At 42.5% G+C, this 22468-nt stretch overlaps 1 protein-coding gene across 1 annotated transcript in view; it reads right to left on the bottom strand.

Annotated features, from left to right (window-relative positions):
• CUNH14orf132 (chromosome unknown C14orf132 homolog) overlaps positions 1–22468 on the bottom strand; it is a 38067-nt gene that overhangs the window by 3229 nt on the left and 12370 nt on the right. The window lies entirely within an intron of this gene.

The following is a 22468-nucleotide window of genomic DNA, read 5'->3' as shown; positions in this document are numbered from 1 at the left end:
GCATGGATTATTAATATCAACCAGCAATCTATCTTTTAGGTAGATTAACTTCTGGAAGATGAATCTAACCATCAGTCTTGATGTCTCTGTTCTCCAAAAAGGTACAGTACATTCCCCCTGCAGTCTTATTTGAGATATTACATTAAAGGCTGTGAGATATCCAGACCCAACACTAGTGGGAGCTGTGAAGTGCCTGTGATAAACGGCTGAAGACAGAAAGCCTACCATGCTTTCTGGGCTTGGTCTATTTGTCCATGCCTCTACAAAACAAATATACACCAATTTACATCAGCCAAAAACTTCATCCATGTCATTGCTATTATAGTGAGCTGCAGTCTGCTTTAGCTTCAGAGGACTTTTCTAGTTCTGTCAAAGCTGTGCAGAGCCTGTGCCACCCTCCCCAAGAGCACTAGACGAGAGGGCCAGAGGAAAGGGTTAACTGGGAAACACAATGGTGAGGGACACAGCAGGAGCAGATGGCAAGGGGGGATGCTGTAGTACTGTTTGGAAATTAAACTCTTTTCCTAGTGACTATGTCAATATTGTTAAGTAGCACTAATAGTACATTGCTTGCTAAATGGCGCCTGGGACTGGTGATGAAAGAATTCAAATAATTAAATAGCAACAGGAAGAAAACCAAACAGCAAAATGTCAAGTGGTAATGAGAACACCCACTGTGCTGAATACCTCCTACTGACAAGCGAGAGGATGCATTTAGGGTCACAAGGAAGAAAACAAGGCTGTTGAGCAGTTAAGTGACATAATTTCCAGTTAGCAGAAAAATCCTATTTTATAACCAGAATGATTCACATGAAGGTAAAACAACATGTTGGGTACCAATCACTGGTACTCTAAAAATGATAGCTTTCTTAAGTTGGATCACACAAAATCCATCACTTAGCAATAATATTGTGCTGTTTCTTTGAGAATCAGGTTTCCATCATTTTTTTCAGTCAGCTACAGAAGCATAAAACTTACTCTACCTTATCAGGAACCCAAGCTTGGCATAGAGATTTGAAAGCACAGCTGAATCTTCTAGTAGCCATTTTTCAGAAATTAGGAAAACTCAGCAGCAGCTTGAACAACTGTGCTACATCCTGGTTCTGTCCTCACCATACACCACTTTGGGAATGGGATGCTGACAGGTGATATGTCACCCCAGCTCAGATGTTTTGTAAAATCCCTGCTGTTACTTCAGAATATTTCATTTTTTTTGTGTTTCTTTTGGCTTGTATTTTAGATAGCATATTTTTATATGTTGACATATTCTGAATACATAAAGTGGAATTATTATTTCCTTCTGCCCTGGCAGCATGTGATCACTGCAGTGCATATTTGTGTCTGAAAACCTTCTAGTTGCAATCACAAGTCAATCTAACAGAGTTGCCAAAGATGGCAACAACATACAGGTTTGCACAAGCATCACAAACATATTTTAATTTTTAAGCTCTTTTTAAATATGTTTTGCACTAAACAGATACCCCAATTGACCAAAATTTTCCCCATGCTAATTCTCTTCTGTCACACAGAAATGTGCATATATATATATATATATATATATATATTCTCCTCATTTAAAGCATGCACTATTATGTAAAAGAAGATGTCCTGGCTACTATTTATTTACTGATAATCTCTAGAGAACCAAGTTCTTCTGTCCACCATTTGACAGAATATCACCCTACTACTTAGAATATGAAGACTGCTTACACAGTGATAATCAGGACAGTTAGCCCATGTACACTGCAAGTGGATTAGTTTAAACACATTAAGACCCCATACAACCAAAATTAAAGGGCACCTAAGACAACCCTATTTAATTTAATTAAATAGGTCTAATTCTGAAGAGGGAGGATCCACACAAGTGCTTTATGTAGTTAACTTCAAATTCTCATTTTAATTAATTCAGATCCCTTCTTCATCTTGAAATCACAGTCTCAGGTTGACAAGCTTAGGAAAAAAGAGCTGCTTATTTTCAAAATACAGTTGTCAAAATGCTCATCCCAGCAGTGGCAATGGAAAATTTTAACTCTAACCTGGAAGCATCAAGATTTCACCTGTTATTTTTAATCTTGTTAAATCCCCTCTCTTCTATTAATTCTATCAATCTCTGCTTTTCTTCCAATTCACGGGATTCCTAGGACCTGTGTTTTACTTCCTCTGCTTCTTTCCTGATTCATTCTCGGCTAGATATGATGTCTGTGTCCTTTTAGATGAGATATCTGTTCAGAGTTGTTCCTTAGCAGTAATCTCAGAGGTTCAAGTTTCAGCCTTGCTGTTGAACCACACTAAGAGTTTCCTTGACCAACAGGTGCCTGAATATTCAGGAAGTAATATCTAAAGATGTTTTCAAGATTTTCCAAGATACTGCACCAGACACTTCAATTCTGTATTTGCTCTTGGCTGTAGAAACCTATTTCCCTTACCTGAGGTGTTCCCATGGGGAACCAAGCTCAGCTGGATCTTTGACCCTAAGCACAGCTATCTCTCAAGTGCCTTATATGAGCATACGGCTTGTGCAGACTGAAGCACCTCTCTGTGGAGTTCTGCTGAATCAGCTGCAAATAACTACCACGAAGGTGTTTTCACCCTGATTTTTTTTTTTCTCTCATATTTATGCATAGGCAGAAACCAGATACTCTAATGATAAACATGCTATGATTCCGTTCCCACAATTTACATCTGCCCAGTATCGACCTGATATATTTTTTTATTATTTCAAAGAATCCTACTGCTTTAAAACTGCTGTTGGATTTCATCTCCCAAGTGTGGAAGACTGAGAACAATCAAAAGCCTTTTTATTGCTGACAAATCTCAAATGGAAACAGAGGAAGAGTTTCTCATCCTAACACTGGTCTGAAGAATTTCTCTTCTTTTTACAGCCAATGCCAGCTATGCTGTATCAAGGAAAATTGCAAACTTTGTCAGTGTCAAACTGAAATGCCAACAACCTGTATGAAGAGGCAGCAACTCTAAATCACATTTAATTTAAATGGTGAATCTATATACCCTAAATTGGAGAGGGTGGTGAATACCATAGAATCACCATAGAATCATAGAATAGTCATGGTTGGAAAGGACCTTAAGATCACCTAGTTCCAACCCCCCTGCCATATTACAAAAGCATGCAGGGCAGTCAAGCAGACATGGATGTGCTAGGAACAATCATTCAAGCAGCAGCACTAGCTGACCTTCCACAGAAGTAGTACAGCTGAGGCAAGCTTCCTATTGTGGACACCACTCTGGGGAAGCAGAAGATGCCTGGGTCCCATTTACACGTAATTATAACTTCTGTGCTTCCAGGAGCACATGCACATAGAATTAAAAACACAAACAGAGGGAACCAGGAAGAGAAGTATTTATCAATACGGGAAAACTCAGTAGGAGGCTATAAAACTAACCATCAGTGTTATCATGAGTAGAAGCTATTAAAATCTGTTTACAATTTCCAAAACTGGCAAAACAGAGAACCTTTTCACACCCTGTGTAGTCATACTGGGAAACTCAGGGAGAACAGGAATTCCTTTAGAAATAGCAGCAACCAGCAGAGCTGTATCAGTTTAATACTCAACATGATGCTGGAAGGGCTTCAAACACCAGGCTTCTGAGTTTAAACTCTTTAATCATATGTGAAAAAAAAGAGGTGCTGATTATTGCACATATTGGAGGGTTTCTGGCACAACCTTCTGATATTTTTGGCATTGGCAACTTCAAAGCTGGACTACTGGATTTAATTGCAGTTACATGGTCTCCTGTTGTGAACCAGGCTGGCAATTCCTTTCCAGTTTCAAGTTCCTCTACTACAAGACAGGATAAAAAGAGTCACATATGCTAGTTGTAATGACACTTTATATCTGCAAGATGAAAAGGCATTCCCATCATAAACAGAGAAGTCAAATGATGAGGTGTAAGTGGAAAACCAGAGCAGAGCTCAAGAGAGGGTGTGTAGGAAGAAATTTTCTTGAAGTGAAAAAGGGCTGTACAAGCCCTTCCTCCACCACGATCTCTGAAGCCATTTTCGTCTCTGACAAAATGTCAATGCCTCATTATCAATTTACTGTGGTAGCCAACATAACCTGGTAGCAGAGAAAGGGGCTGATCTTCATATTCTTTTGATTTTTCCTCTGTTCCTTCTCCCTTAGCCTGACAAGATGCTTAGGCTATTCCCAGGGAATGAAGGATGGGAACTGGCAGCCATTCACAGTAACGGAAGTGATGACAAAATTTCAAAACTAGAACTATTTCCAGATGAAAAACTGTTTACATCACCAGACTTCAGACATGGGCAAAAGCAGTGATTTTGTAAATCACTGTATCCTTTAGTATTCAGTAATCAGGATGCTTCTCACAAACCCTGTAAGAAGTTCAAGGGGCAGGTGTTAGGGGCTACACCTAGAAGGATCTGACATTTTGGAATCATCTTATTTCTCTAGAGAAAAATACTTGCATACAAGTTCCTCTATGTTGCATAAGCTGACCACTCTTAAAACCAAAATCCGGCAGCAATAAAAAAAAATCTTGCCTCCTAGCTCCAATCCCTGCTAGACATCCCATGAAAAATTAATTGGATGAGGTTTATCAAACCACACTAACAGGCATGATATAGCTTAGCTCTGTTTCATCAGAGAAATTATTTACTATTCCATGCAGACTCAAAAGCTTTCAAACTATACCTCTGATTTATTTTAAACAGTGAGGGTTGGACAACGAAGACAAGTTGGGATACATTTGCCTATTCAGGGAAGTAATTGCTACCACTGCAGCTGTGCTCTACCTAATGATATGATAATGCCTCATTTTCAGAACCTTTGAGATAGCCACCTGGAATCTATCTTCAGATATGATAAGACAAGAGTCAGGTCAGCTCCCCCATCATAATGCAAACCCACTGGGAAAAAATTATTCTACAGTGACTTCCAGAAATTAATTCTCCATGGAAAATACTAGCAGACATCCAATAGGAAGCCTCAGAAAAGAAATGAAATCAATTTAATAGCCTCAACTTATTCCATAATTATTATTTTCCTTAAGTTTTTATATGCTATCAGAATCCCTGAATAAACAGAGGAGAGAGAAAACTAGTAATGATGTACGGAATTTTATTTTGGCTATGTGTCATTTTAATCCATTTTTTCCTATTTATTTTCTTTCCCTTCCACTCTCATGCTGTATTACATTTCACAAGCAAAATGGGGGGAGGGCTTAGGTATGCTGACAGGTTGGAAAGGACCTTAAGATCATCCAGTTCCAACCCCCCTGCCATGGGCAGGGACACCTCACACTAAACCATCTCACCCAAGGCTCTGTCCAACCTGGCCTTGAACACTGCCAGGGATGGAGCATTCACAACCTCCCTGGGCAACCCATTCCAGTGCCTCACCACCCTTACAGGAAAGAACTCCCTCCTTATATCCAATCTAAACTTCCCCTGTTTAAGTTTTAACCCGTTACCCCTTCTCCTGTCACTACAGTCCCTAACGAAGAGTCCTTCCCCAGCATCTCTGTAGGCCCCCTTCAGATACTGGAAGGCTGCTATGAGGTCTCCACGCAGCCTTCTCTTCTCCAGGCTGAACAGCCTCAACTTACTCAGCCTGTCTTCATACGGGAGGTGCTCCAGTCCCCTGATCATCCTTGTGGCCCTCCTCTGGACTTGTTCCAACAGTTCCATGTCCTTTTTATGTTGAGGACACCAGAACTGCACACAATACTCCAAGTGAATTCTCACAAGAGCAGAGTAGAGGGGCAAGATCATCTCTTTCGACCTACTGGTCAGAATATTTGAGGTATATCTCTCATGTCTTACTTACAGCTGTTTCTGTAAATCTTTTTGCTTGCTTACTTGGCACCTAGTTCAAGACAAACAACAAACCTGAGAGTCAACAAAAACAAGGCATTCCAGTTGAAATGGACAAAAAACAGGAGAGAAAGGTGACAGTGTAGTCCTCTTCATGTCTGGAGACCAGCATGAAGGTCAGGTAGAGCATACAGAGCAGCTTCTAGGAAGAAATGAGGACTGCAAAATGTTACCCCTCCTGCATATCCTTCACTTGATAGAATACCAACATCTGGCACCTTACCATATGTTTTCATACCATCAGGCATATCAGGCTCAATATGCACTCCGAACAACCTATAGACTGTACATCCCCCTCAGCTTATTCTGTAATGTTTTAGTAGTAGTTTATAACTGAAGAAAACACAAAGTTCGCTTAAAAATTGATCCTATTCTCTTGTATTTTGTCTCATGAATGAGCTAATCACACAATGCACAAGAAAATAAAAAATAGAAGGTAAAAAATGTTTACAATTTCCTAATTTCTGGTATTTGAAAAGTAGTATTCATTATCCTAAGAAAAGTTTTTTTCAAAATAACTATTCGTTGAGTATCATGAAGAGACTAAAAGCTCAATCGTATGTAAATCTTGAGTGCTTAGGAACTCAGTGCCACCAGGCAACTATTGCATAACTCTTTCAGCTGCCTTCTAAGATTTACTGTTCCCTCAGCAGAACCCAAGGAAGAGAAGGAACATGTGTTTCTCATCCACTTTGGTGCAAATTCAGCAGGCATAATGTGAACACATTTCACAAATGGCTTAAAATAAGCCTCAATCGTTTTGCTTTGAAGTACATGAGGAGCCCCTACACAGGATATTTCACTGCCTCTTTATAGGGGAAAACAGAAACCTTCATCAATGCATGAGAATGGCCATCGTAAGAGCCAAATATTCCATATGTTCTCACAAATCCAGATTCTCACAACCCAGGTTTTGCTCTAGTTCTGAGACCATCAAGGGATGATTAAGTGTGGCTGAACAAGACAGCAGCTGATGGCATCTTTTATCACGCCAAATACAAACAGAACAGCCAAGCCATCTGTGTTTGTGTGCTTATGTGTAAGATTGTTCAAACAGTTCAGAGCACATTACGGAAAAATATAATAAATTTTACATTGATACTTTCTCTCTAGATAACGTGTCTATCTCTGTGTAGGCAAAATAGCACCCCTTAATGGCCATATATAGAGGATAGGCACAAATCAATAGAATTTATTATATTTTTATTTGTAATTTGATATTTGTGCTTTGAACTTTTGCAGTTGGTGGGGCTGCAAAGGATAACTAAAGACATGAATATGTAACAACTTTCCTCAGAAATTAATTTTTTCCTACCCAAAAGTGATTTCTCTAAAAGCTTTTTCAGTTATTCTTGTGTATGCAAGGCTGAGCAGGGAACAAAGAAAATAAAGCAAAAATATAATGTATTTGCACTTTCCTCCCATTTTATTCACTGGAATCTGAATTATGGAATCACTGCTGGCCTAAAGAGCTGGAACAGTTCAGAGAGGAGTGATTCGGTGGCCTCCGATGGCTTATAGAAGATGCAACTCTGCACTCCTCTGGTGTCTTAAGATCTTAGGGTGTTTGGAGCAATGTTTTGAAAGTACATAAACAGGAGAGAACTGTTATTGTGCCTGTGCATGACAGCTGTCCCTGGGCCTGACACAATTCAGGTACAGAAGAAACCACCACCACCACCAGAACAGTGCACGAGTTGAAAAGTCCTTTGCATAAAGAGTGTTGAAAGGTAATCAGAAAATGGGCTGGCTCCAAAGTCAAGCAGGTTTTCTCTACAGCCTCCCAACCAAGGTAAACACGCAGAGTCTTCTGCAAACTTGAAGTTCAGAGCCCTCTGAACTTCAGATGGTCAACTCAACAAAACAACAGAACAGATAACGGATACCTTGGTGCTTTAAGAGACAAGGTTCAGACTGAAGACAGACAAGTACACCCACATACTCCAAGACCAAAACTCAGTTGCACATGTATATATATGACTACACACATAATTTTGTGGTAGTATCTTGCACCTACAGATGCGAGTTAAAATAATCTATCTGGACAAAAAAAGTCTAAGATTGAGAGTAAACTTCAACTACTGGAATACAAAAAGTAAGCTAAAATATTATGTACGTGAACTCCACCAAAACCCACATCTCTGTTTTGTTAAGCCCTTAGTACAAGTTGCACAAAAACAGTTGCAAAAAATGCCTGGCAGAAGAGTAACACTCTTGGCAACAGGAGATCTTACCACGTGCATAGCAGTGCAGTTCGCAGCACAGCAGAAAAGCTGGCTGGGTTCTTCAGTCCAAAGCTCACATACTCAGATAATGAACTCACTGACATAGGTTATAACACTTTCACCCACTCTGAGGTTTTATGTATGACCCTACTGAAGCCAACATAATATCATAATCTGATTTTTTTTCATGGCATCAATAAATACAAGGTAAAAGGATTAAATGATGAATGAGATAAGAACTGCTGAGGTCACAAAGATTCTCACCAAGGAGCCACTGGTCCTGACAGAGGCACAGCTCAGTTAAAAAAAGAATCCTTTTACCATTTAGTGGAGCCTTCGAACTCAGATGGACTGACTAATAAGGGAGACCTCTTAAAGAAAGGAAATTTGATTGGAACTAGCCTTAATTCATTCTCGAAGTTGTTGCTTCCTGGGGAGAAAGGGGGCTCTGCCTTTACCCAGCAGCCTGACAGTTATCTACCCACAGAAGGACTAATTCCAGCCATGATGAAGTCTTCAGAATTGCAGCCCAAGCCTTTTTCAAAGGGAGCATCGCTCGTCAAAAATCCAACACAGGAATATTAATAAGTAGCATGGGAGTAACAACAGTGCAAGTATCGAGTACTTGTAAAAATGCAAGCATCCCTCTCATCTTTAATCACTTGTATTTTGAAATTGGATTGAAGATCCTTATTTAAAAAAATCTCCAAGAGACTTATGTGTCCCACACCACCATTCTTTGTCTTGCATGAATAAATCTGTAACACAATGAGGTACTGGGAAAAAGGTTTTTTCAGGAAGAAAAGTCACAAAGAAAAATGATTGCAACAGATGTCCCAAGAAACAATTAAATCCATCAGCAAAACAAAACACAGAGAGGTTCACTTTATCTGGTTTACACACTCAGAAGCAGTTTCCTTAAAAACATTCTCAAACTCACCAACCAGTCAAAGGAGGCAAATTCAGAAATTTAAACTGGACATCAAGGTCTCCCTTAGGAGGACACTTATTGCTCTCCACTGGCAATATGTGAGAATGCAAGTACTTCACCTTGAGAGAGGGCATATACTGCTCATTTGCACGTTAACGCAAGAAACTTTGCATTTAAGGCTTCAGAGTTGCAATAAAAAGTGACAGACACATATCTAAAATTATCTACATATACCCATCTTAAACGTAACTAAATCAATTAAATAATAAGGAATAACAAAAAAAAAAAGACATTTTCAAAGGAAATTAACATTTCTTTAAAGCAATTCTGCATTCTGTCACTTTGAAAGTGTCCTGCAAACCATGAGTCCTTTTGTAATATGAATGACTGTAAACAGAAAGCATAGTCAAAGAGCTAAAAATAACATCAGGTAACATATAGATAACCATAACAAACAGATGGCCATGGTCACCCAAGTTAAAATAAGATCAAGTTAGAAAGTTTAAAACATTCCAAATGAAACAATGTTTTCTACATATTTGTTGGTAGGCCTGAACTCAAGACACCCCTTTATGCAAAGATTCTCCAAGACCTAAGTAATATCTTCACACTATAAAAGCACAGATGCTGGTCTGAGTGCTTTCCTCCTAGCACATTCAATACCTGATCCAGTTTTCCCCTGAAATAAATTGGATACCAAGCCATAATCACTCTCTGACTGGGGAGACTACAGAATCAGTCTCTTAAGGGAGAACATAATTCCTTTCATCTATAGCTTACCATTACATGAATTTCATTTAAGTAAAAACATTATTTATTTATTGGCAAGTACATAGAATTAATTGCAGAATAAGACCACATTTAATCCATCCTGTTGCTCAACAACTTCATGGATATCTAACTGGTAAAATACAGTAGACAGGTATAAGACAGCTGCCCATTTTAGGGATTCCCACATAAAAAGTAGCTCCAGCTCAGTTCAGGACTAAGTGACGTAGAGAAGTGGGAAATTCTGAAATAATATGAAAATCCTTGTGTAGGAAACATGCAAATCTCTCTTAAACCTTTTATTTCCATATTGCTGGTATGAATACAAGTCAAGTCAGTGAAACAAACCAACCAAATTTAAGAGGTGAATATGATGTGGTTTCAGGCTAATTCCAAACCATATCCCTTTGCAGTACAATCTAGAGAGCTTGTAGAAGCCAGTGGAAAAGCTCTACTTGCTTCAAAGCAGAAACACTAGTGACCATTAGACAGTCACCCAACTGGAATAGTTTGAGACATACTGGGTGCCATGGGCAAGCGGACTGGTGCTCATCAAGAAACTCTTATTTGCATCCTTGCTATTGCTTGAGCCAGTACCTTCAGAAACTTACATTTCTGTGCTGCTTTCATTTCATTTCTTTTCTTTATTTTTTTTCCCTTACTTCAGAAAAGTTCTTTTTTTTTTTTTTTTGGCAGAATGGTTGAGTTCTACTTAGTTTTAGTTTACACAAAGCCTGCCACAGTGAGGTCCCAGTCTTGCCTAGGTACTTTGACTACAGTGCCATTAATTTACAACCATACCTAATAATTAGAATTATCAGGGGCTCTTAGTATAAGCAACTAACTGATGTCAGACAGCCAGTTCTTCCCTTTGTATTAGTTTCATATTGACATTTACTGCAACAATATCAGTTTGGGCATATTATAAGCAAAAAACCCTGCAACTGTAGTTTTCTACCTGATTTATGCTGGGAAACACAGCAGTGTAGTCTGCCCATTCAGAACAACATGAAACCAGAAAGAATTAGCCTTGAGAAAATCTTGAAGACATTCAACAAAGTAGAGTATCATTATCCTGCATTGAATCCCTAAACAAACCTCTGACCCAACCTGTGATACAAAAACATATTCAGATGAAATACACATAAACAACAAAAAGCAGCAAGTCAGAGGACCACAAGAAATGTGACTGCAATCCCTAACAAGAAGGACCAGGTCCCAGTAAATAAAAGAGCAAATGCAGCATGGTTAAACTTTAATTGTATTTGGCTCCCTCAAAACAGATGCTCACAGTCAGATTTCTGTTTTACCCACTAATGACTGTCATACGCAATCACATCAATGATTTCAGAGGGCTGCAGGGTTTGCACACCTGCAGGCAGAACTGACAAGATACAACTAAAGAATATTCACAAAATCCAACACCCTGCTTCGTCCAACAGGGATAGTCAGATACTGCAATGTAACAGAACCAGACTGTGCCATGTTGTTTCCAGAAGAGGAATAGTGTTCAGACTGTGCTGGTGCTTGTTTACAGTCTCTTCATGTAAAAGCAATGTCCTGCCTGACTGTGGCTTGGGAAGCCACAGTGCGTTCCTCCGCTTCACTATCTGGTCCAGGTTTCTGGATCATCGCGTGTTGCTGAAAGGGTAACAGGAGGTCGTGATATGAGAAGACGGACACAGATAGGCAGAGGGTCCACAGGAAGAGGTACATCACTAATATATGCAGGGGAAGGCAATTCATTGGGAAGTCATCTATACCTTGGGTACTTATTCCACGTTGGCTCAGAGTGAACTCCCTCTCCAGAAATTTAAGAGTCTAATTACTTCAGATATGAGCTGCATAAGCAGGCCTTGATCAATTTCAACTTTCTGTTGCAAGATCTACAAAGAATGAGATGGAAATGTTCATCCCTCAGTCCGAGGCTGTGTTTCTTAAGCTTGGGTCTTCCCAGCTTAGATGAGAACACATCAAAATGGAGTTTGAGTCTGGTGTTCTGCAGCACTGTGTTCATGAATCTCATTTAATCCAATTTTATCAAAAGCAGCTTCTTGTTTTTACAGCTTAAACAGAAAAGGAAGAGGAAACAAAAGCAAAAACTTGTCTCTCTTCTTCATTTCTGTGGGTGGACAGAGCTTCAGTGTGAAAAAAGGGGCTTACACACCAATTCCCACATGCACATAAGGGTCACCACTGATTTTATTTGAAGAACATGATTAACAAGTAGGGATCCCATCTGTGTATTGCAGCTCTGCCCCCAGCAGCATTTTTCTTCCTATAAGGCACTAAATTACACCCAGCACCAATATAACAAAAACAGTGCCACCATCTCTGAGGTGAAAGCAGAGCCTGAATTTTGCATGCCAGCCCCAGAAATAGAAGGGTTGTTCACTAGCCTGCCCAAGCTGTAGCAGAAGAGTATGCTTCCACTTCTATCCTTCCATTACCCATTTCCCTCTATAATCCCACTGTGCAGCCACCATGTGGGTTTCCCCAAAAGGAAAGTGCTCACTTTTTGAGGAGCAGCAGAAAAGCTAAGGTTCTGCTACAAAAATACTACCAGTGCCCCTTGTCCATAGATAACCCATCCCATCTGTTTCAAGCTTCCTATAGCTGTACCACGACACAAAAGAAAAAAAAAAAGAAAAAGAAACATCAACAATTCATCCAAGCCTGTAGAATCCAAGTCTCCATCTGACCTGATAGAGAAAAAGAAAAAAAGAGAAATAAAACTTTCTAGAAGGCATTAGAATGCATGACTCATTATTGAGGAAATACCATTGGGTCGCATCTGCCTTCAGAATGAACTGGCACCTTTCAGTGAAAGGTACAGTACACCTTGTGTCATGAAAATCCTTACCCATTACTTGGAACCAAGCCACAGCTGCCAACTGATCTTGGCCTATGAAGGCTCCAAAAGCGGTGGGCTTTGATCCAGAATCTGCTCACATGCAAAATATAGTACAAAAATATGCCAGTCAGGATTTGTGTCGCAACAAGATCTGTGTTACAAATCTGATTATTTGCACAATGAAGCAGGAAAAAGAGGAAAATTGGAACAACTCATTTTCTTTATGGACCTTAAACCTTCCCTCTGATTCATATGTTAAGCTCCTTCTTGCCTTATCTTGTCTGCTTTGATTCTAAGCTCTTATGTGTTTTCTGCACTTGTTCAGTGTCCATCAAAAGACCAGCTGATGAGTTTCTGAAGGACTGCCAGTGTTTAGCTCACCTCTAACTCCAAAGCTGCTTTGATCTGTAATAAGCTAGTGATATTCTGATGCTGATTTTGAATCATTTTCATCTATAGCTTGTTTTGCCAGTCCTAATGAACCAGTGGCTTCACAACACTAAAAAACTCAAAATCTAGCAAGCTGTTCCCCTGCTTCTGTCAGAAGAATAACTCCTATAGATTTTTTCTTTAGATCAGCCAAAGGCTGACATTGAACACTTATCACGAAGATGTTCAAATACAAGGGCATGCTCATTCTCTTCAGAAAGCACCATTTACGGACTACAGCAGCTGAAAGGTCCTTATTACAGAAGGTAAGTGTCTCACATCAGTTATTTGCACCATTGTCTTCTCCTGGAGTTAAACTAGAAGAAAAAGAAAATGGCCATTCCCCAAAAGACTTGTGCTAGGGCAGTCAGCCTTACGATCAGGCAGTAAAGACCATCAGACAGCTAATATCCCCAACTTATTCAGGTTAGGTGTGCTGAAAAAAAAAATCATACTGAGGAACTAGAGCAAAGGCTGCCCGCAGTGTTGAGCATCTCAATATAAAAAGGACATCAGACTATTAAGAGTATGTCAGGAAGAGGGCAGTCAAGATGGTGAAAGGTCTCGAGGGCAAGATTTCGGAGAAGCAGCTGAGGTCACTTGGTTTGCTCAGCTTGGAGAAGGCTGAAGGGTGACCTCATGGCAGTCTACAGCTTTCTCAAGGTGGGCAGCTGATCCCTCTCTGGGGACCAATGATAGGACACAGGGAAATGGAATGAAGCTGCGTCAGGGGAAGTTCAGATTAGACATTAGAAAAAGATTCTTCACTGAGAGGGTTGTTGGTTGCTAGCACACGCTTGCTAGCAAATTGGTCACTGCACCAAGGCTGTCAGAGTTCAAGGAGCACCTGGACAATGCTCTCAGTCATATGGTTTACTTTTAGGTAGTCCTGCAAGGAACAGGAATTTGGATTCAATGATCCCTATGGGTCCTCCCAACTTGAGATATTCTGTGATTTGATTATCTGTGCTTTAGTCACATTTCATTTTGTATCCTTTCTCCCATCTCACTCTCATCTCTCCTTCTCTGTTCCCATTACACTTCTATTTTCCCCTCACTTTTTTCACCTGGCTCTATTTCCCCTTTTATCACCCCAGTTCCCCTACTTAATACTTTTTCTCCGGCCTTTGATGGATCACAATTACTTAGATCATGAGTAATTTTTGTCAAAGGTCTTCCTGGCATTCTGAGACTGACAAATGCACAGCTGATCCCTCTTGATCTCTAGTTATGACAGTGGAAAAAGAAAGAAAATGCAGCATTGTCATCTGCTAACTCTACTTGGGCATCAAGAGACAGAATAAGATGAACCAAGTATGAGCTGCAACCCTTAAAATACTATCTGATCCACGCTATTTTCATTTTAGGCCTTCATTAAAGCCTGTAATTTAGATGATGACATGTTTCTTTCCTTTGCAGAAATGCAAACGAGATCTTTGCACATGAAAAGCTTGACATTGATGGAGGTATATAATAGAAGTGCTTAGCAATTACACAGCTTTTTTCTCCTTCTCAGGCGCTCAACCTGTGAAGGAGACATTCTTTTACCCTCCCAGTCCTCCCCCCCAGACCATTTACATTTGAGAGTTTTGAAGTTTTTGAATGGCCTTTTAATGTTGTTGAGACTTGTTTGCTGATGGTGATGGGAATCACCATGCTAGCACGCATACAGAGTGTGTTTTGCCCATGACTGATTTCAAGAGTTAAGCAGAGTCAGGTTTGGGTCTTGTCTGGGGTCAAACAATGATGTAGGAGGACCAAGAGTTTTTCCCTGAGGCTGGACAGCCATGAGTGGCAGGGTGTGTGGGATAGTATGGGCAAGTATCTAGGTCAGTGGGCCCCTCCAGTACTTTGGAATTTCACTACCGAACAACTGCAAAATCCAGAAGAATTAGTAAAACACTTAAATGAGGTGTGTGGTCATTCTGGCCATACCAGAGATGGTCAAATCACGGCAATGTGCTGGGGCTTGGCCTATGCTTACAGGGCCTTGTTCAACACTATCCAGCACCTTCAAAAGGAAAAGAATGTCGGTGGATCTGAGAGCAAAGAAAGCAACAGTCAGCGCAGCTACTCCAGCTCCAGGCACAGCAGCTTCACCACCCCCAGCGACAAGTACAGTCGCTACTCAAACTTTGGCCTCAATGAACAGAGCAGCTACCCCAGTGGCAAGTACAGCAGCTGCTCAAACTTCAACTGCAACAGACAGCGCGGTTACCCCAGCTCCAAGCACAGCAGCTACACCACCCCCAGCAACAAATACAGTCACTACTCAAACCACAGTGATAATCACTGCAGCCAAACCAGAGGACCAATTCGTACCAATATCGGTTGCCCCTGTACGCAAGAGAACAAGCAAAGAAGAGGCAGGAAGGGTGAAGCAAGATGAAGAAACAATGAATTCACCACCCGGTCTAGCATCTGATCAGGAGTCATCATCACATGATGAAGAAGAAGAAGAAGAGGTAACTTCTCGACCTTGGACCTCAACTGAGCTGCGGAATATGCAAAAAGATTTTACCCGTCAACCAGGGGAGCACATCATCACCTGGTTACTCCGATGCTGGGACAATGGGGCCGATGGTCACGAACTAGAAGGTACAGAAGCCAAGCAGCTGGGATCACTTGCTACAGAAGGGGGAATTGACAAAGCAATTGCAAGAGAGAAAAAGTCCCTCAGTCTTTGGAGGCGGCTCTGGGCAGCTGTAAAAGAAAGGTTTCCATACAAGGACGACGTTATGAGTCGTTTGGCCAAGTGAACTACTATAGACAAAGGCATCCAGTCTCTGAGGGAATCAGCCATCGTAGAGATGATCTATCACATCAAGCCGAATAATGGGAATACACCCATAGATCCAGACGAAGTTGAATGTACACGACCCATGTGGCGAAAACTTACATGGAATGCACCGTCATCATATGCCCATTCATTGGCAACAGTAACCTGGAATGACATAGTACCACTAACAGTGGATGAAATGGTTCATAAACTCCGAGAGTTCGAAGACAATCTCACCCCTTCCATCATCTCAGCTGTGGAAAAACTGTCCCAGGACCTCAAACAATTGAGGGATGATCTATCTGATTTATCCAGCTCCTCACGTGTACCAACACACGTCTCAGCTAATAACAAAAGGTGTCCTATTGTTCAAGAGAGGAGATACAGGAGGTATACGCCACAGGGTACACTATGGTTTTACCTGCTGGATCACGGAGAAGACATGACAAAGTGGGATGGAAAACCTACTTCAGCTTTGGAGGAACGGGTGAGTGAACTGAAGAGGGGAGCAAGGGCCAAGACTGATCATGCCATGAGGGCTACGGCTTCAGTCTCTGGTGAGCAGTCTCCCAGATTAGTGGAAGAGCTGATTTTACTCCAGCTCCTGTGATAACAAAGAATAATCCGTTTTACCACGACTTAAGTGTCCAATGCTGTGACGACCATTAGAGGGGCCCTGCCTCCAGCCAGGTGGAGGTAGGGGACAATCGGATTTACTGGACTGTGTGGATCAGATGGCCTGGCACATAAGTCCCACAGAAGTATAAGGCTCTAGTAGATACTGATGCACAGTGTACCCTGATGCCAACAAGCTGTCAAGGGGTAGAACCCATCTATATTTCTGGAGTGACAGGAGGATCCCAAGAGTTGACTGTGCTGGAGGCTGAAATCAGCCTGACTGGCAGGGAATGGCAAAAGCACCCTATTGTGACTGGTCCAGAGGCTCCATGCATCCTCGGCATAGACTACCTCAAGAGAGGGTGCCGATGGGCTTTTGGTATTGCTGCTTTGGAGACTGAGGAAATTGAGCAGCTGTCCACCTTGCCTGGTCTCTCAGAGGATCCTTCTGTTGTGGGGTTGCTGAAAGTCGAAGAACAACAAGTGCCAATTGCGACCACAACAGTGCACCGGCGGCAATATCGCACCAACCAAGACTCCCTGATTCCCATCCATCAGCTGATCCGTAGACTGGAGAGTCAGGGGGTGATCAGCAGGACCCGCTCACCCTTTAACAGCCCCATATGGCCAGTGTGAAAGTCTAATGGAGACTAACAGTAGACTATCGTGGCCTGAATGAAGTCACACCACCATTGAGTGCGGCCGTACCGGACATGCTAGAACTTCAGTATGAACTAGAGTCAAAGGCAGCCAAGTGGTATGCCACAATTGATATTGCCAATGCATTTTTCTCAATTCCTTTGGCAGCAGAGTGCAGGCCACAGTTTGCTTTTTTACTTGGAGGGGTGTCCAGCTCACTTGGAACCGACTGCCCCAGGGGTGGAAACACAGCCCTACCATTTGCCATGGACTGATCCAGACTGCACTGGAACAGGGGCAAGCTCCAGAACACCTGCAATACATTGATGACATTATTGTGTGGGGCGATACAGCGGAAGTAGTCTTTGAGAAAGGGAAGAAAATAATCCAAATCCTGCTGAAAACTGGTTTTGCCATAAAATGGAGTAAGGTTAAGGGACCTGCACAGGAGATTCAATTTTTGGGAATAAAATGGCAAGATGGACGTAGACAGATCCCCACAGATGTGATCAACAAGATAACAGCAATGTCTCCTCCAACTAATAAGAAAGAAACGCAAGCTTTCTTGGGTGCAGTGGGGTTCTGGAGAATGCACATCCCAAATTACAGTTTGATTGTAAGCCCTCTCTATCATGTGACCCGGAAGAAGAATGATTTTAAATGGGGCCCTGAGCAGCAACAAGCCTTTGAGCAAATTAAACGCGAGATAGTTCATGCAGTAGCCCTTGGACCAGTCCGGACCGGACCAGACCAGATGTAAAAAATGTACTGTACACTGCAGCTGGGGAGAACGGTCCTACCTGGAGCCTCTGGCAGAAAGCTCCAGGGGAGACTCGAGGTCGACCCCTTGGCTTTTGGAGTCGGGGATACAAAGGATCTGAGGCCAGCTATACCCCAACTGAGAAAGAGATACTGGCAGCGTATGAAGGGGTTCGAGCTGCTTCGGAAGTGACTGGCACTGAAGCACAGCTCCTTCTGGCACCCCGGTTGCCCGTGCTGGGCTGGATGTTCAAAGGCTGGGTCTCCTCTACACATCATGCAACTGATGCTACATGGAGTAAATGGGCTGCACTAATTACACAACGAACTCGAATAGGAAATCCCAGTCGTCCAGGCATTCTAGAAGTCATCATGGACTGGCCAGAGGGCAAAGATTTCGGAATGTCACCAGAGGAGGAGCTGATGCGTGCTGAAGAGGCCCCACCATATAATAAACTGTGAGAAAGTGAAAAGCAGTATGCCTTGTTTACTGATGGCTCTTGCCGTATTGTGGGAAAGCATTGGAGATGGAAGGCAGCTGTATGGAGTCCTGGACGACAAGTTGCAGAAACTGCTGAAGGAGAGGGTGAATCGAGTCAATTTGCCGAGGTGAAAGCCATCCAGCTGGCCCTGGACATTGCTGAATGAGAAAAGTGGCCAGTACTTTATCTCTATACTGACTCATGGATGGTGGCAAATGCCCTGTGGGGGTGGTTGAAGCAATGGAAGCAGAGCAACTGGCAACGCAGAGGTAAACCCATCTGGGCTGCTGCACTGTGGAAAGATATTGCTGCCAGGGTGCAGAACCTGGTGGTGAAGGTACGCCATGTAGATGCCCATGTACCCAAGAGTCGGGCCACTGAGGAACACCAGAACAACCAACAAGTGGATAAAGCGGCTAAGATTGAAGTGGCTCAGATGGACTTAGATTGGCAACATAAAGGTGAATTATTTTTGGCCCGGTGGGCCCATGACACTTCAGGCCATCAGGGCAGAGATGCAACATATAGATGGGCCCGTGATCGAGGGGTGGACTTAATAATGGACGCTATTGCCCAGGTTATTCATGAGTGTGAAACATGTGCTGCAATTAAACAAGCCAAGCGGTTAAAGCCTCTTTGGTATGGAGGACGATGGTTGAAGTATAAATATGGGGAGGCCTGGCAGACTGACTATATCACACTGCCACCAACCCGCCAAGCAAGCACCATGTGCTTACCAAGGTGGAAGCAACCACCGGCTGGCTGGAAACATACGCTGTGCCCCATGCCACTGCCTGGAACACTATCCTGGGCCTTGAGAAACAGATTTTGTGGCGACACGGCACCCCAGAGAGAATTGAGTCAGACAATGGGACTCATTTCCGGAATAACCTTATAGATATTTGGGCCAAAGAGCATGGCATTGAGTGGGTATATCACATCGCCTACCATGCACCAGCCTCTGGGAAAATCGAACGGTACAATGGGCTGTTAAAAACTACACTGAGAGCAATGGGTGGGGGAACTTTCAAGCATTGGGATACACACTTACCAAAGGCCACCTGGTTGGTCAACACCAAAGGATCTGCCAACAGGGCCGGCCCAGCCCAGTCAGAACTTTTACATATTGTAGAGGGGGACAAAGTTCCCGTGGTGCATATGAAGAATTTGCTGGGGAAGACAGTCTGGGTTATTCCTGCTTCAGGTAAAGGCAAACCCACTCGCGGGATTGCTTTTGCTCAGGGACCTGGATATACTTGGTGGGTGATGCGGGAAGATGGGGAAGTCCGATGTATACCTCAAGGGAATTTGATTTTAGGGGAAAACAGCCAATGAACTTAATTGTATGCTGTTGCCTGCTGTGTAATGCTTTTTTAGCCCATCAAGTAGATGTCTCCAGGTCACCAGCGACTAGCCCTGACTTCCCTCCAACCATCATCCCAACAGATAATGAACTTTGATAGAACCAGATGAGTTCTGCAGTAAAGGAACGATCAGCATCAGTAGGCAATGATCCAGTACTGCACACAGCCTTTCCTGCCCTGAAAGATTGTTACAAGAGATGGAACCTGACATCATGGACCGAATGGACTCAGCAGCATTATAGGGATTGGTCCAGGCACTAAGAAAATGATCTCTTTCTCTTGGTCTGTGTGTATATGGATGTATATATATGGGAGAGTGATGGTGTATTGAAAATGTGGGATCTGAGCATGACATGAATGGTATGGAATAAGGGGTGGATAATGTCCTGGGTTCAGCAGTAGCAGTCATGTTTCTCCTTGGTAGCTGGTGCAGTGCTGTGTTTGCTCGATTGCTCTCAGCCCAGCACCACTCACTGGGAGCGAGCGAACAAGCTGTCTGGCTAGGGTTTAAACCACGACAGAGGCTATCTGTGCAGCTTCTGTGAAACAAAAACCAAAACCATCGAATTCTGGAGGATTCAGGGTTTTGCTGATGGTTACCGTAACATAAACCCAGTGCACAGCCTGCAGTTGAATTTGGACCCACAAAAGTAAAGGTAGCCTACATTTTGTGCAAAATGAATGTTCCTAGAGCAAAAATGGGCTCAGCAGTAGCAGTCATTTTTCTCCTCCTTGGTAGCTGGTGCAGTGCTGTGTTTTGACTTTCGGCTTGGGAACAGAGCTGATAACAATTATGTTTTGGTTTGGCCAAGGACTTTGTGAGCCTCATGCTCTGCCAGGGAGGAGGGGAAGCCAGGAGGAAGCAGAGACAGGACACCTGACCAAAGCTAGCCAAAGAGGTATTCCATACCACAGCACGTCATGCCCAGGAGGTAACTGGGAGTTACCCGGAAGTGCTGCGAGACTGCGGGGTTGGAGGAGGTATCGGTCGGTGCTTGGTCAGGCTGGGGAGGGCGAGTTACCGGTTGGCTGGTGGTGAGATGTCGTATTCTCTTCCCTTGTTATTTCCTTTATCATTATTATTATTGGTGGTAGCAGTAGTGATTTGTGTTATACCTTAGTTACTAAACTGTTCTTATCTCAACCCGTGGGAGTTCCATTCTTTTTGACTCTCCATCCCTCCAGGAGTAGGGGGAGGGCAAGAAGGGAGGGGAAGTGAGTGAACAAGTTGTCTGGTTTGGTTTAAACCACGGCATGGTAGCACATTTGAAAGATGAATTCCCTGAAGCTCTGGTTCCAGCAATCACCAGACTCAGAAAAGCAAGTCTGCTTTATGATTATATATGCTTTTATAATTAGGAGGAAAAATGTGAGTGGGAGATAAAAAAAGCCCAAACAGGCAGACTGCTGTTCTGGAAGCTACAGTCTGGTGCCTCCAGGGAAATGCAGAGCTCTGCTACTGATGGACCAGTGGGAACAACATCAGGAGGTACACATTCATGTACAGGATCCTGTACATAACATGCACATAGGACATAAGTTACTGAACAAATACATCGCTCAGCTGTTTTAAGAGACAAACACCCAACTTACTTGGTACTAGCTGGTGCAGTGGACAGGAGAGAAACAGTACCATCACACAGAGATGTGGCAGAGGAGGGTCAAATGGTGACAGAGATACTCAAGCATTGCCACGTGCTGCTATCATTTGGGAATTAGATGCAAGGATGCATCACCACATTAAAACAAGATGGCAGGACCAGATTCAAAGCCTTCCATAATGAGATGAGACAAAGGAGCCTAAATGTTTCATTGCAGCTCTAAGGTCATGTCCCTAAAAACACCATCCACATTAAGTTTATAAGCACACATGCTGTTTCCCATATACTTCAGAAACAGACCAATAGGTGACATCCTACATGACCAGCAAGTCCCAGTTAGGAACACTGACTGAAAATCAGCCTGAATACAGTTTCCCTTTGTATCAGCCACTGCACCAGAGTACATCTCTGAGAGACAGCTGCTAAAGGGCAATTACCAATGATAAGACTGAGCATAGTAGATTGGTCACACAAGGGATGATTGCTCTCATCTCCAAGCCAAAAATAGTGAGAGGCTCTTCCTGTGTGATCCCCTCCATAGCTCTGAGGAGAAGGAAAGCAGATACAGAAGGAAAAACAGAGTGCAACATCCTTGGCCCCCAATACTGTGCCTATGTAGGTTATTTGGGCTTTCCTTTCTGTTTATCTGGGATTGTCCCACTTCACCCCCAAAAGCAGACCGCAGATTATTCCTGTTAACTTTCCTGACTTACTGCTTTGTTTACAAGTGGCCTACTGTCAGACACTGTTTTACTTTAATAAGGATTTAGTGACTAAATACAACCATTTTCATGCTCACATTTCTGAGAATGCAGTGCTGGGAGAGAAGAGCTCAAGCATTTGTTTTTTTGGCTATCAAAGAGAAAAATAGGTTTGGTTTTTTTCTTCTCAGTGTTTTCAAGAAGACAGGAAAGCAGCCTGTAATTGTTGCTTCTTTAAACATTTGCTCAACTATGAATTCACTCAGCCTTTTTTACAGGAAATATCACTTGCTTACATGTAAGATAATTACTCATTGCCAGTAACAAAATCAGGGAACAAAAATGGCATCAGAAGACAAGATTCAGTATGTTCCTGCATTTGGAGAGCTCCATCCCATCTTGGTACAACTTCACCCAGAGAAGAAACGTGCTTTTATCTGCTAAGGATGTGGTCCTTACCTTCT

The sequence above is a fragment of the Pezoporus wallicus genome, unplaced genomic scaffold, assembly GCF_028554395.1.
Source record: "Pezoporus wallicus isolate ANWC-B61680 ecotype Strahan unplaced genomic scaffold, APGP_CSIRO_Pwel_v1 contig_6936, whole genome shotgun sequence".
Classification (NCBI taxonomy): domain Eukaryota; kingdom Metazoa; phylum Chordata; class Aves; order Psittaciformes; family Psittacidae; genus Pezoporus; species Pezoporus wallicus.
Note: the sequence above shows the minus strand (reverse complement) of the source record. Positions and strands in the feature narration are given on the sequence as shown.